General features: G+C 36.1%; 1 long non-coding RNA gene across 1 annotated transcript; it reads left to right on the top strand.

The window, feature by feature from the left end:
• The first annotated feature begins 7,827 nt into the window (after positions 1 to 7,827).
• Positions 7,828 to 12,123, top strand: LOC132627024 (uncharacterized). The gene is made up of 2 exons (XR_009577747.1): positions 7,828 to 8,148; positions 8,442 to 12,123. It is a non-coding gene; the product is annotated as an uncharacterized LOC132627024 (long non-coding RNA).
• The last annotated feature ends 36 nt before the right edge of the window (positions 12,124 to 12,159 follow it).

Below are 12,159 nucleotides of genomic sequence, written 5' to 3'. Positions count from 1 at the left end.
TCCCAACCTTGTTACGTCATATACTCCAGTAGAGTCTTGTAGACAAACATAGTATGGTTAGACTTTGTAAAGCCACCTCGGCCTATATTTTGTTGTATAGTTTTTCATGATGGCCTAGTCGGCTTGCATAGTTGTATAGTATGTCTTCTTCGGCTAATCCCTTTTTCAGTATATCTCTTATATGATTTAATAGATTTTCATTTGGTAATCCCGAGATCCACTCTTATTTATGATTATGATAGGAAAATATGTTTAGCGGTGCTCGGCAGGTGGGGTACGGGTGCCTGTCCCGGCCCTCCTACAGGTCGTGACAAACTTGGTATCAGAGTAGTTGCGTTCTAGGGTTGTTTACAAGCTGTGTCTAGTAGAGTCTTGTTTATGATGTGTTGTGCACCACACTTATAAACATGAGGCTGTAGGGCATTTAGAAAAATGGTCTTTCTTTCTTATCTTAGCTCGTGTGATAGAGTCGTACTATCAGAATTTTTTTTCCTGATAAAGTATTGTCATTTCGGCGATGCTTGTGATGAGGAGAGCTTCAGCCAGGCAGAGAGGTAAGGCTGTGATAGATGAGGGTGCCAGTAGAGTGCTACCAGTCGATGGGGGTCAGGGTGAGTCCTAGAGTGAGGCCCCCATCTCATTCTTCTCAGAGCCTTTCCACCCTAGCGGACCCTAGAGGGGTTGCGACTACAGTACCTCATGTTCCACCATATGATGCATCATGCTACGAGATGCGAGATGCTATTTAGTTTTTGACCCAGTTAGTAGCCACTCAGGCCCAGTGTTAGCGTATAGGTACTGGTTATGGTGATATGTCTGTTAGTGCCAGGGTTCGAGACTTCATCATTTTGAACCCTCTAGAATTCTTTGGATCGAAACTAGATGAGTACCTACAAAATTTTATAAATCGGATGCTGAGGACATTGCGGGTAATGTATGCTTCAAACATTGAGTCAGTAGAATTGGCTTCGTACCAGTTGCGAGGTGTTCTTGTTCAGTGGTATGAGACCCGGGTGTCGTCTAGAGGGGCTAATGTACCCTCAGCAGTATGGTAGGAGTTTAGAGAGGCTTTTCTTCGGCACTATTTTCTAGCAGAGGCTCGATGGCCTCGAGTTGATTAGTTTCTAAATTTATGCCAAGGGAATATGAGTGTTCGAGAGTATAGTTGTTTTTTTAATTCACTAGCTAGGTGTGCTCCCACAATTGTAGCTGAGATGAAGGATCGGTTTTACCGGATCCTCAGCCGATATCTGTTCCTCCATATAGGATGGCACTTGCTGGGTTGAGGGAGCTGAAGGAGCAGTTGAAGGACTTGCTCGAGAAAGACTTTATCAGGCCTAGTACATCACCGTGGGGAGCGCTTGTGTTGTTTGTAAGATAGAAAGATGGCTCGTTATGGATGTGTGTTGACTATAGGCAGCTAAATAAGGTGACGATAAAGAACAAGTATCTACTCCCGATAATTGATGATTTATTTGACTAGTTGTAAGGTGCCAGATGTTTTACGAAGATAGATCTGAGATCGGGTTCCCATCAAGTTAGAGTCAAGCAGAAAGACATTCCGAAGACAACTTTCAGGACCAGATATGTTCACTTTGAGTTTAGTGTGATGTCATTCGGCTTGACAAATGCCCCAGTAGTATTTATAGATTTAATGAACCGCGTATTTAGGCCTTTCTTGGATCAGTTCATGATCATATTTATCGATAATATTATAGTCTACTCTTGATAGACTGAGCATGCGGATTATTTGCGTGCAGTACTCAGACTCCTTCAGGATCTGAAGTTGTATGCAAAGTTCTCCAAATGTGAGTTCTGGTTGAACTCTGTGGCCTTCCTGGGGCATATTATATCATAAAAGGGCATCAAGGTTGATACATACAAGATAGAAGTTATGAAAAATTGTCGTAGATCCACGACACCGACAGAGGTTCGTAGTTTTCTGGTTTGGCAGGTTATTACAGGATATTAGTAGAAGGTTTATTTTCCCTTTCCGTACCGCTGATGAAGCTAGCTCAGAAGGCAGCTAAGTTCCAATGGACTGACGCTTGTGAGCGGAGTTTTCAGTAGTTGGAGGGCGGATTGAATTCAGCACTAGTTCTGACACTTCCAGAGGGGCCATAGGGTTATGTTATTTATTGTGATGGTTTAGGCATTGGATTGGGTTGTGCGTTGATGCAGTGTGGTAAGGTTATTGCTTATGCTTTGAGGCAGCTCAGGAAGCACGAGAAGAATTATCTGACCCAAGATTTGGAATTAGCTGTAGTGATTCAAGCACTGAATATGTGGAGGCATTACTTATATGGTGTTCATGTTGATATATATAGATCATAAGAGCCTTCAGTACATCTTCAAGCAGAAGGAGTTGAATTGGCGTCATAGGCGATAGTTAGAGCCATTACAAGATTATGATGTTGACATTCTATATCATCTAGGGAACGCAAAATGTAGTGGATAATGCCCTTAGCCGCATATCCATAGGTAGCATATCTTATTGGCGTCCAGAGAAACAAGAGATAGCTCATGAGCTTCATCAGTTAGCTAGCCTAGGAGTTCGATTATTGGACTCAGGAGATGCAAAAGTTATGATTCAGGATTTAGTAACATCATCCTTAGTAGCTGAGGTTAAAGAGCGCCAGTATGAGGATCCCATGCTAGTCCATTATAGAGATACAGTTCCTCAGAAAGAGAAGACATCATTTGAGATTACTGGAGATGGAGTCCTTAAATATCGAAACAGACTATGTGTTCCTGATGTTCCAGGATTACGCTGACAGATTATGGGAGAAGCTCATCATTCATGTTATTCTATTCATCTAGAGATTACAAAGATGTATCATGATGTCAGAGGGGTGTACTGGTGGGACGGTATGAAGAAAGATATAGCCTAGTTTGTACCTCAGTGTCATAATTGTTAGCAGGTTAAAGTTGAGCACCAGAAGCCCGGTGGGTTGCTACAGAGTATAAATATTCTGACTTGGAAATGGGAGGTGATCAATATGGATTTCATTACAGGCTTTCCCCGTTCTCAGCGTAAGTTTGATTCGATATGGGTGATTATTGATAGGCTTACAAAGTCAACACATTTTCTACCTGTCATGACCACTTATTCTGCTGAAGATTATGCGAAGTTGTATATTAATGAGATAGTGCGACTTCATGGTGTTCCAGTATCTATTATTTCATATAGAGGTGCACAATTCACAACTAGCTTCTAGAGATCTTTCCAGAAAGGATTGGGAATACAGGTGAGTCGTGTCATAACATTCCATCCTGATGTAGGCTATGTGTCCCCCAAACACTATATGAAGAGACTTGGTTGAGTACCAGTTCCCTTATGCAATGCAATAAGTACAGAAGGCAAGATTTTACCGTAAAAAACTCCTTACTCAAGAGATTAAAAACCACGACCTACCCCAGTAGAATTTCAACTCCACTACACGAGCAACTTCAGATTATAATCTTGTAAGCTAGGAACTAACTCCCGTTGACACCTATGATTTATTTTAATTACCAGAGTCTTTGGATATCTAACGGAGCGAAATGTGTTTTTTTTTACAAGTCAAAATGATTTCATAAATTATTTAAATAATATTTTTTGCCATTTCATTTGGCGAACTAATTTCTATAATATTATAAATCATTTATAAATTAATTCACACATTTTTATAATTAATATGAGTAATTTACCAAGTTTAATTAAGAAGATAATTTAAAATAATTATTTAATTAATTGAAAGTTCAAATTAGCAAGCATTTTGCTCCATTTAAATCAAAAAAATCTGATTAATTAAATGAATTAGCCATTTTACCCCTCAAATCTTAATTCTGCATAATCAATTTGCCTTTATGCAATTTTTAGATTGATCATAATTAATTAAGTGCTTAACTGTGGCTATATTTATAAATTGGTCACTATATGATTAATTTTGACCTTAATTGAAATAGCCAACTTCATGGTTTAAGTCAATTTGGTTCACATTTTGAAAAATTAGCCTTTAATTGGTTAAATAAAGCCTTATTTGAAATTGCCAAACTCATGGCTTAAGTCAATTAAGGTCATTCCTGCAAAAAAATAACTTTGAATTGTTTGAGTAGATTAATTATGGCCTTAATGGAAATAGTCAATTCCATGGTGAAAGTCAATTGAAGACATATTTGCAATTTAAGTCCTTTTGCATATTAACCATATCCATTAGTTTGGTTAATTGGTTAATTAAGTTGTATTTGGTTTTTAATTGAAGGGTTAAATTCGTTAATTGTCTTAGTTAGGGCCATTTGTTTAATTAAAGTACCTAAGTCATTTTATATATATACATGCATATCTACGGATATACATGTGTATACATGTATATCACGTATACGTGTGTGTATATAAGTCCCCCTCCTATCCTCTTTTTAAATCGGTCGGGCCCATTTCATTAAAGGACTGACCCAACCCATCCACGTTTATATCCACACAAACAGACCTCAGGGCTCTCATTGGTGAAAGAGGGAATCGCCGACTTTTGTAGGACAAAAAAAAAAAAGTTGAACCAAACTAACACAAAAAAAAAAAAACACATAAGTAGGTTTCACGCACTAATTTAGTGCGTGAAAGGACCAAACTGCAAAAATAAAAGTTTGGCCTTTCACGCACTAAATTCATGCGTGAATGAGCATGCGTGCATAGTGTACTAAATTAGTACTAAATTGTTATTCTTCATCATAAGTTGGCGAGTCTTCTTTATTGACTTGTGCACTTATCTCCCTTGCAACAGGCACCAGTCAATAAAGAAGACTTGCCAACTTATGATGAAGAATAACAATTTAGTACTAATTTAGTACACTATTCACGCATGCTCATTCACGCACTAATTTAGTGCGTGAAAGGCCAAACTTTTATTTTTGCAGTTTGGTCCTTTCACGCATTAAATTAGTGCGTGAAACCTACTTATTTTTTTTTTTTTTGTGTTAGTTTGGTTCAACTTTTTTTTTTGTCCTACAAAAGTCGCGGATTCGTGAAAGAGGCCAAGGGTTCCAAAGGGAAACCCTAGCCGCCTCTTTACCCCTCCCTCTCTCTTACATCACTTGTCGAAATTTGAAATTTTGAGGGCCCACGTTGGTGTTTGTGGTCGTTGTACGGTCGAGAATGGCAAGAGCATTTATTGATCTGTCATTCCTCACCTACTTCCACCAAAGAACCAACCCAAACACGACATTACACTCCTTCTCTTTGCTTTTTTTGTATTTTTTGGGTCAAACTAGTACAAGTCCTTAGTAGATTTTTTTCCTAAGGTGTTTTGATTCCTCGAATCCTATTGGCACAATTGGAACCAAAAGGATCCGTTAGAGGTCGCCTAAATCTGACCGTTTGTGCTTTTGTTTGCTTGAATCTTGACCCTTGAATGTGATGTGAGGAAGCAATTATGAGGAATTGGCATTTGTCCCACATCGATTTCAAACTAGGGTTTGGGGATTTTTGGGGTTCTATATAAAGAACCCCTAATTCACACTTTCAACAGGACTAAATATCTGATATTCACACAAAAAACTCAAAATACCTTGGGTCTTAGCAACTTTTCTTGAGACCTTTAATTTTTTGAGTTGAGTTTAAGTTTTAAAAGTTTGGTTTTTGTTTTCTGGGTGTGTAGCTAGCGATTTGAGTGGAGGTGAAAGGTTCTCAAATCCATTCTCAACCATTGGCTGCGCCTAAGAAAGGTCAATCATCTTCCTTTAAGTTATTTTCAGTAATTGTTTGAGTGTTTTTAACTGCTTATGAGATTTAGAGTAGTTTAGTTCCTGTTTGTAGTTGCTTTAGTTGTATTATGCATAATTAGTCTTTGATTATTCTTGTTTAGTTTAGTTCTGTATTTGTTAGCTTTATATATAAGTTTTAGATCAATATTATGCTTTAAGCTTACATGTATTTGTTTGTAATAATCACTTGTTAGTTTAAATTAGGTAGCCTGTTGAGCATATTCCTGTGCACTAGCTTTTTGCATGATTAGTCTGCCTAAACTAAGTCAGTTGGGTTCTATTTTGATTTAGCATTATATAGTTCGGGTCTGAACCTGCTTAGTTGTGCTATAAGGATCAATTTTGTCTCAGATATTTCTTAATTTAGCCTACAACTTGTTTAATCAAACCTTTACATGCCAAGTGCTGCTAACATGTTACTTTAAATCCATTTATTGCTCTGTATGCTCAGTGTTGGATCATGTTAGTGAGTCTATGATTTCATATGTTCAAATATTGTGATCTGGGCTCATATTTTGGTGTCTTAAATTGTTGTGAGTCTGCTTTAGATTAGCATGACTCTTGAAAGCTTATTAGCACTTGCTCTGCTCAGTTTTAACTAGTTATAGTTGCTTATGACTATGTTTAAAATGAATTTAGTATAATATTAACCTGTTGTTATTGTAGCCCATTGGATCCTGTTTGCTTGAGAATGTTATGTGAAGTTCTGTTAGTTGGATCATAATTGCATATTGACTCATAACCTGTGAAAGCATGCTAATTTGAAAACAAATAGCGTGAAGGATCTTGTTTGGTCTAGTCCAGTGTGTGCATATCACTTAAATTGTTTTTTGTGGTTAAGTTTGCATGATAAATCACTTACAAATTGGAGGCACATCTGATTAAACCACTTTTTGCCGAATATTAGTTTATTCATGTAAGATTCCATGTGAATATCATGCTGCACCTAATTGAATGTCTCTATTTTATTGAGTGATTACTTCTGCATAGTATCAATTGTTGGTTTGAGCCTGTTTAAAGTCCATAAATACTTCCTTTAACCCTGTTTAACATTATCCTATCAGTGAAATAACTGGTTCTGTGTTTGAAAGGCAGAAATGAAGCTTAAAGACTTGCACATAGAGACTATATGCCTTTTTGAAACTTGTTTGTTTGACTTTTAGGACAACTAATGTAACATGATCTAAGTTTGTGAGTGTGTATCCTTATCTTAGATGGTACTATGTTGCACTTATAAAAATTGCCTATTTATCCAATTAATCATCTATGGAAGCATGTCTACTCTGTTTGCTTAGGATCATATAGGGCTGTCATTGAGAATAAACCATTTAGTGCGCATATCCATATGATAGAAGGGTTTAAACATCCTGTCAGTCCTGCCTGTCTATATTCGGTTAAACTTATCAAATACTTATGCCTCTTAACTGAGTGATTGTGTATTGTTTCTTTGTGAACCTGCTGGTGTTGACACCCAATTTTGGCCCTCCTTTTTTGTTTAATTAATTTCACTATGCTTCTCAGTCATGAAAATTCCCCAAAAATGAGTTTGAAATATTTTCACTAATTACTACACTATTTTTAAGATATTGTTTCTCCAAATTAAGAAAGGTTTCTATCGTTTCTCAAAAATCACCAAACATCATATTTTTATAATTAAAAATTACTAAACATCATTCTTTACAATTAAATCACTCAAAAATAGCATTGGTGTTCCTATATGACATTTTTCCTTTAATCCTATTTATTACTATATTAATCATCTTCTTACTCTATTTTTAAAACTTAATACGTATATTAAATTACTTGTATTGAAATTTATATAAGTACACATCTTGTGGGAATTATTTAGGTCAAAGAAGCATATTTTAATTAATTGATTAGAGTAAAAAGGGGTTAGAAATTAATTCATCTACATAATATTGGGCCAATTCCCTTCTCCTCCAAATTAAATCAGCAACCCAACACCTCTAGCCCAATTCCCCACCGACCCGAACCGCCCCAGCCCAAAACCCCACCGACCCGGCCCAAATCTAACTAAACTAAAAAAAAAACCCTAAGTCCCAAAGTCAGTAACCATTTCATCTAACCAAACGACCCTCTTCAACCAAACAGCCCTAACCAAATGACCGCCGGTTCCATCGACGGACCAGCGTACACAAGCCGTCCTCGACGCCACAGCCGTCACGTCCCTTCAGTCCTCTCAGCCTCTTTACGAGATTATAGAACCATTAATGCTCTGCAAACTAGCTTGTTCAACTTCCAAAGAGGGCAAACGTGAGAATCTTGCGAATACAAGGACGATTGAATGGATAAAAAGACCTCACCCTACCTTCAGAGCTCGGTTTGCTGAAAAATCTTTCGGATTTTCAGTTTCAACAGTCTCAATCTTTCAAATCATCTCTGAAAAAGGTGATTTCTTTCTCTTCCGTTCTTGGTTTCCTTTTGTTTGAAGTTTATTTCAAACGATTTCACCCCCCTTTTTGTGGTTTTCAATGTTGAATTTGAGTTCCCATTTTTTCAGCTATAAATACAGCCCCTCTACGGGCTGTTGAGGACAAGTTGAAAAAACCATAAAAAATCCCTTTTATTTTTCACAAGCTTCCCCCTCATAAAATTCCTTTTGTTAAAAGCTTGGATTCTGTGAAAAATCTTTTTTTTTTTTTTACTCTTAAGTTTTTGATTGTCGAAATCCCTTCTTTTAGTTCTCGGCTGAGCAAGGACTGTTTGGAGCGGATTCGGAGACTCGACGATGACATTAGCCCCAGTTCGCTGTCCTAAAGAAGGTAAACATACTCGTCTTCTCTTCATCTTTAATTTTACAGAAGTGGAAATGTAGTCGTTTAATAGTTCTTGTCATTCGCTTGGATTTCTGCCTGCTTAAATCTCCTCGCTGCTCTGTTTTGTTCTAGTCTTAGATAAAATAGTTAATAAGGATTAATTGCACTCAGAAATGTTAATTACCTAGTCGACTACATGAGCATTGATATTCATTTTGTTTCGAGGGGTTGTTTGCATCATTATTAAAGGATTGTTGTTACCATAATATTACCACGAATCAGTAGATATTAATTTAGGTCGGATTGGATAAATCTACTTAATTCTCCGAGCATATTGTGAGCTTGAACTTTGTGCTTACTGGTTTTCGCAAGCCTTGTGGCTTAAGTTCCGTGTCTCAAAAGTAGTCCTCCTCTCTGTTAAGATACAATCATGTATCATGCTAATAAATATAGGATCCTTTAGTTGAACGACTTGAATGATATGTCCCCTAGCGAATTGCATGAATCTGTTTTGGTAAACGCAACTCGACCTCTGTGTGTGGTAGCCACCTCTTAGTGTATCTGGGGTCATAAGATTGATGTGAATCTTTATGTTTAAATTACAAAGTTATTATAAGTGTTTTTGCTGAATATTTCCACATCTTGGTTATCATTTCTTTGTGACAAATATAACCCGTCTCTTTGTCTAAAGGTCTTTATATACATATATATGTACAGTCATTGTTCAAAAGAGTTCAGTGTCTTAATTTAAATGACGTAAGATTAGTTGATAAGTGGATAAATGGAGTCATTAGTTTAAAAGCTTTCGTTCTTGTTATCAGCTTGCTTAAGTTAGTTCAACGTTTGAGTTCCTGTGCTACATGTGATATTTGCTTCTGTTTCTGATTATGTAGTTAGCAATGCGATCGCTTTGAGTTTAAAGATTTCTGAGAAGAGCATGAATAAATTTATGTTTTCCCTTAGTAGTAAAAGGTGTATTTTCTGAATATTAGCTTGTAGCTTGGTTAATAGTATGCTGCCAGTTGAAGTTGTTATTTGAAATGGTTTGAATGAGGTTCTGTTAAGATTTAATCAAGTTCCCACTGTGCTTTAATCTTGGTAAGGAGTTCCCTTTTGATCATGACTTATAGCTAATCCCTGTTTGAAGACAATAAGGAATTCACTGTCTTGTTCTAGCATCTGTTGAACTTGGATTTGTCCCCTTAAAATCCCTTTCGAGTTTTGATATGAGTTTTAGATGTTAAATCTTGAAAAGTCACCGTTTGTATGAGGTTCCGTGTCATAACGTGATTAAATCTTGAGACATGTTCAAAAAAAATACTTTAAACTTGTCAGGTGCTTTGTTGAACACAATAAATCAATATTGAAATCTGTTTCCCACATCCTTATCATGCTATAAGGAGCTTCATGACTTCCTCTCATTTTAGTTAGTTGCTATCACTGTTAGCTTCACCATCCACTAACCTACCTAATTGCATTTAAGTTTTAAAAATCATACGAATAGTTTGGTTGCTAGTGTACTTCTTTTGGGTCTGATTGTTGATACTTAAGATCAAGAATATGTTCCTCTTTGAGCTTAAATAACTAATTTTTTAAGATTTTGGAACACTTAAACTTGCATTAAAAGGGAAATGGGGCTATTATATTCGAGTTGCTGGTATGATTAATGTGCTGACTTACGTATTTTGGAGAATAGGATATGTTTTAGAAATCTTGTCTAGTGAACTATATCTTTTGTCTAAAATTGGTTTTGAATGTGCTCATGTTAAAAATTGAATTGATATTTAATTTCTTGAGAAGATATGTGATTATGCCTTGTTTCTTTGTTAGATACCTTAGCCGCATATTAGAATTTTAAGTGGCAGGATTAACTAATGCCTTAATCAAAAACTCAGAAACTTTTTTTTTTCTCTGGTAAACTTCTTATTTTTTTTAGCTACTGGTGAAAAGGGGGTTTGCACTAGTAAGATTTTGGGAATGAATTTAATAAAGTAAACTGTCTTACTTCTCTTTTCCATCCATTCATGAGATTTGAAAATACGTTTGAATCCAATGACTGCTTTGCTTCTTCGATATGCCCATAAATGGTTAATAATGAACTTGTAAAGTGTGCTAAAATTGTTGAAGTCTGTCACAGTTTTTTAAATGGTTTGATAAAGTATATTATTTTCATAAGAAAAAGGTCACTTTAACTTAGTCTTATTGGTATAGTCTCTCCTCGCCCCCTCCGTATGTTAGCTCGCTTAAGTTGTAGCTTTATTTTTAGGAGAGTTCTTTGTGTGTTGAGACGAAGTGGCTGCTTTCATGTAAGTTTGCTAAAAAAAAAGTTACTATTTTGACTAGACAAAAAAAAAAGTTACTCGTCTTGATTAAAGGAAAAGTTATTGATTCATGAAAATAAAATCCGTCGAACATGTGAATAACTTCGTCGCAGGGCTAACTTTTCTGTTTCCTCAAGTCGTTCGTATGTTGCTTGTTTGACTTACTGTTATATGCATGTTTCATTAGACTTTGTGCGTTTGACTGTCAAAATATATGAGTCTCTTCCTTCAAACCAGTGACAACAAGTATTCGGAGATGTGGTCACCGAAAAACTACAGTGGACTTTTGAATTTGTGTTCGAGTTCTATGGTGAAGTATGTACTATAAAGTACATATTTAGTTTAGGATGGGTCTATTAGGAGTATTAAGCTTTTGTTGTTTTGAGGATCTTAAGGCAGTTTCAGTTGTCCATAAAATATATGAAAGGAGATTTTGTTTGTTTGTTTTACCCAAAAAAAAAAAAAAAAGGAAAAAAGAAAGAAAATGAAGCATGGATATATGCAGGGATTCAGTAGCTGTTTGTTTTGCTTGTTTATTTTGGAAGTTGCTATTTATATGAGCTTAGTAAAGTGTGTTGAAAACTATTGTTGAGATTTGTTAATGTTCCTAAGGTTGTAAGAATTTTGTTTGATTAAGAATTTTTTCCAGAATATGATTAACTCTTTAACAACTTCCTTGAAGTTCAGGCTTTAAATTCCTCGTTAGCATTCTGGTTGTATTTTTTTTTCCCTTGTGAACTACTATAACTAGATAATTTTTGGTGTATTACCAAACCATACAAAGATTTATGAGCTGTCCAAACCATACAAAGATTTATGAGTTCTTCTTACTTGAGCATCTAAGTTTGTTTGCTGCATAACATTAGTGACAAGTATAATATTGTAGCTCCATGTTTCGAATGTTAAAAGGAAGATGTTTCTTTAGATACCATGTGATATTTAGCCTTCGTTATTGACGATCTAGAATTCTCCCTAATCCTTATTATTATTTTTTTCTTTCCTTTTCATGAAACACTCGGGGGCATTTGGAGTTATGGCAACTCCGGATTCTATCCGGATCAGAGAAAAAACAGTAGCAGCCTCCTTTGCTTGTGTCTAGCGTCGTTCGTTCATGTCAAGCGTCCCCGTTCTCCTCCCTTTGTTCAAACTTTATGTCTTTGCGTTAGCATACATGTTTATATTTTTGACTAACACTTTGATTGGATTGTATTTGTAGCATATTTGTTTCTTGCTTGTGAATGAACCCGTGGAAAAATGGCTGAGCATAACAGCGAGTTTAGTCCTTATCTTCCACCTCTTTTGATACTAGATTTAGCATAACC

This window comes from Lycium barbarum, chromosome 2, assembly GCF_019175385.1.
Source record: "Lycium barbarum isolate Lr01 chromosome 2, ASM1917538v2, whole genome shotgun sequence".
Lineage (NCBI taxonomy): Eukaryota > Viridiplantae > Streptophyta > Magnoliopsida > Solanales > Solanaceae > Lycium > Lycium barbarum.
This window is presented reverse-complemented; position numbering and strand designations above follow the sequence as displayed.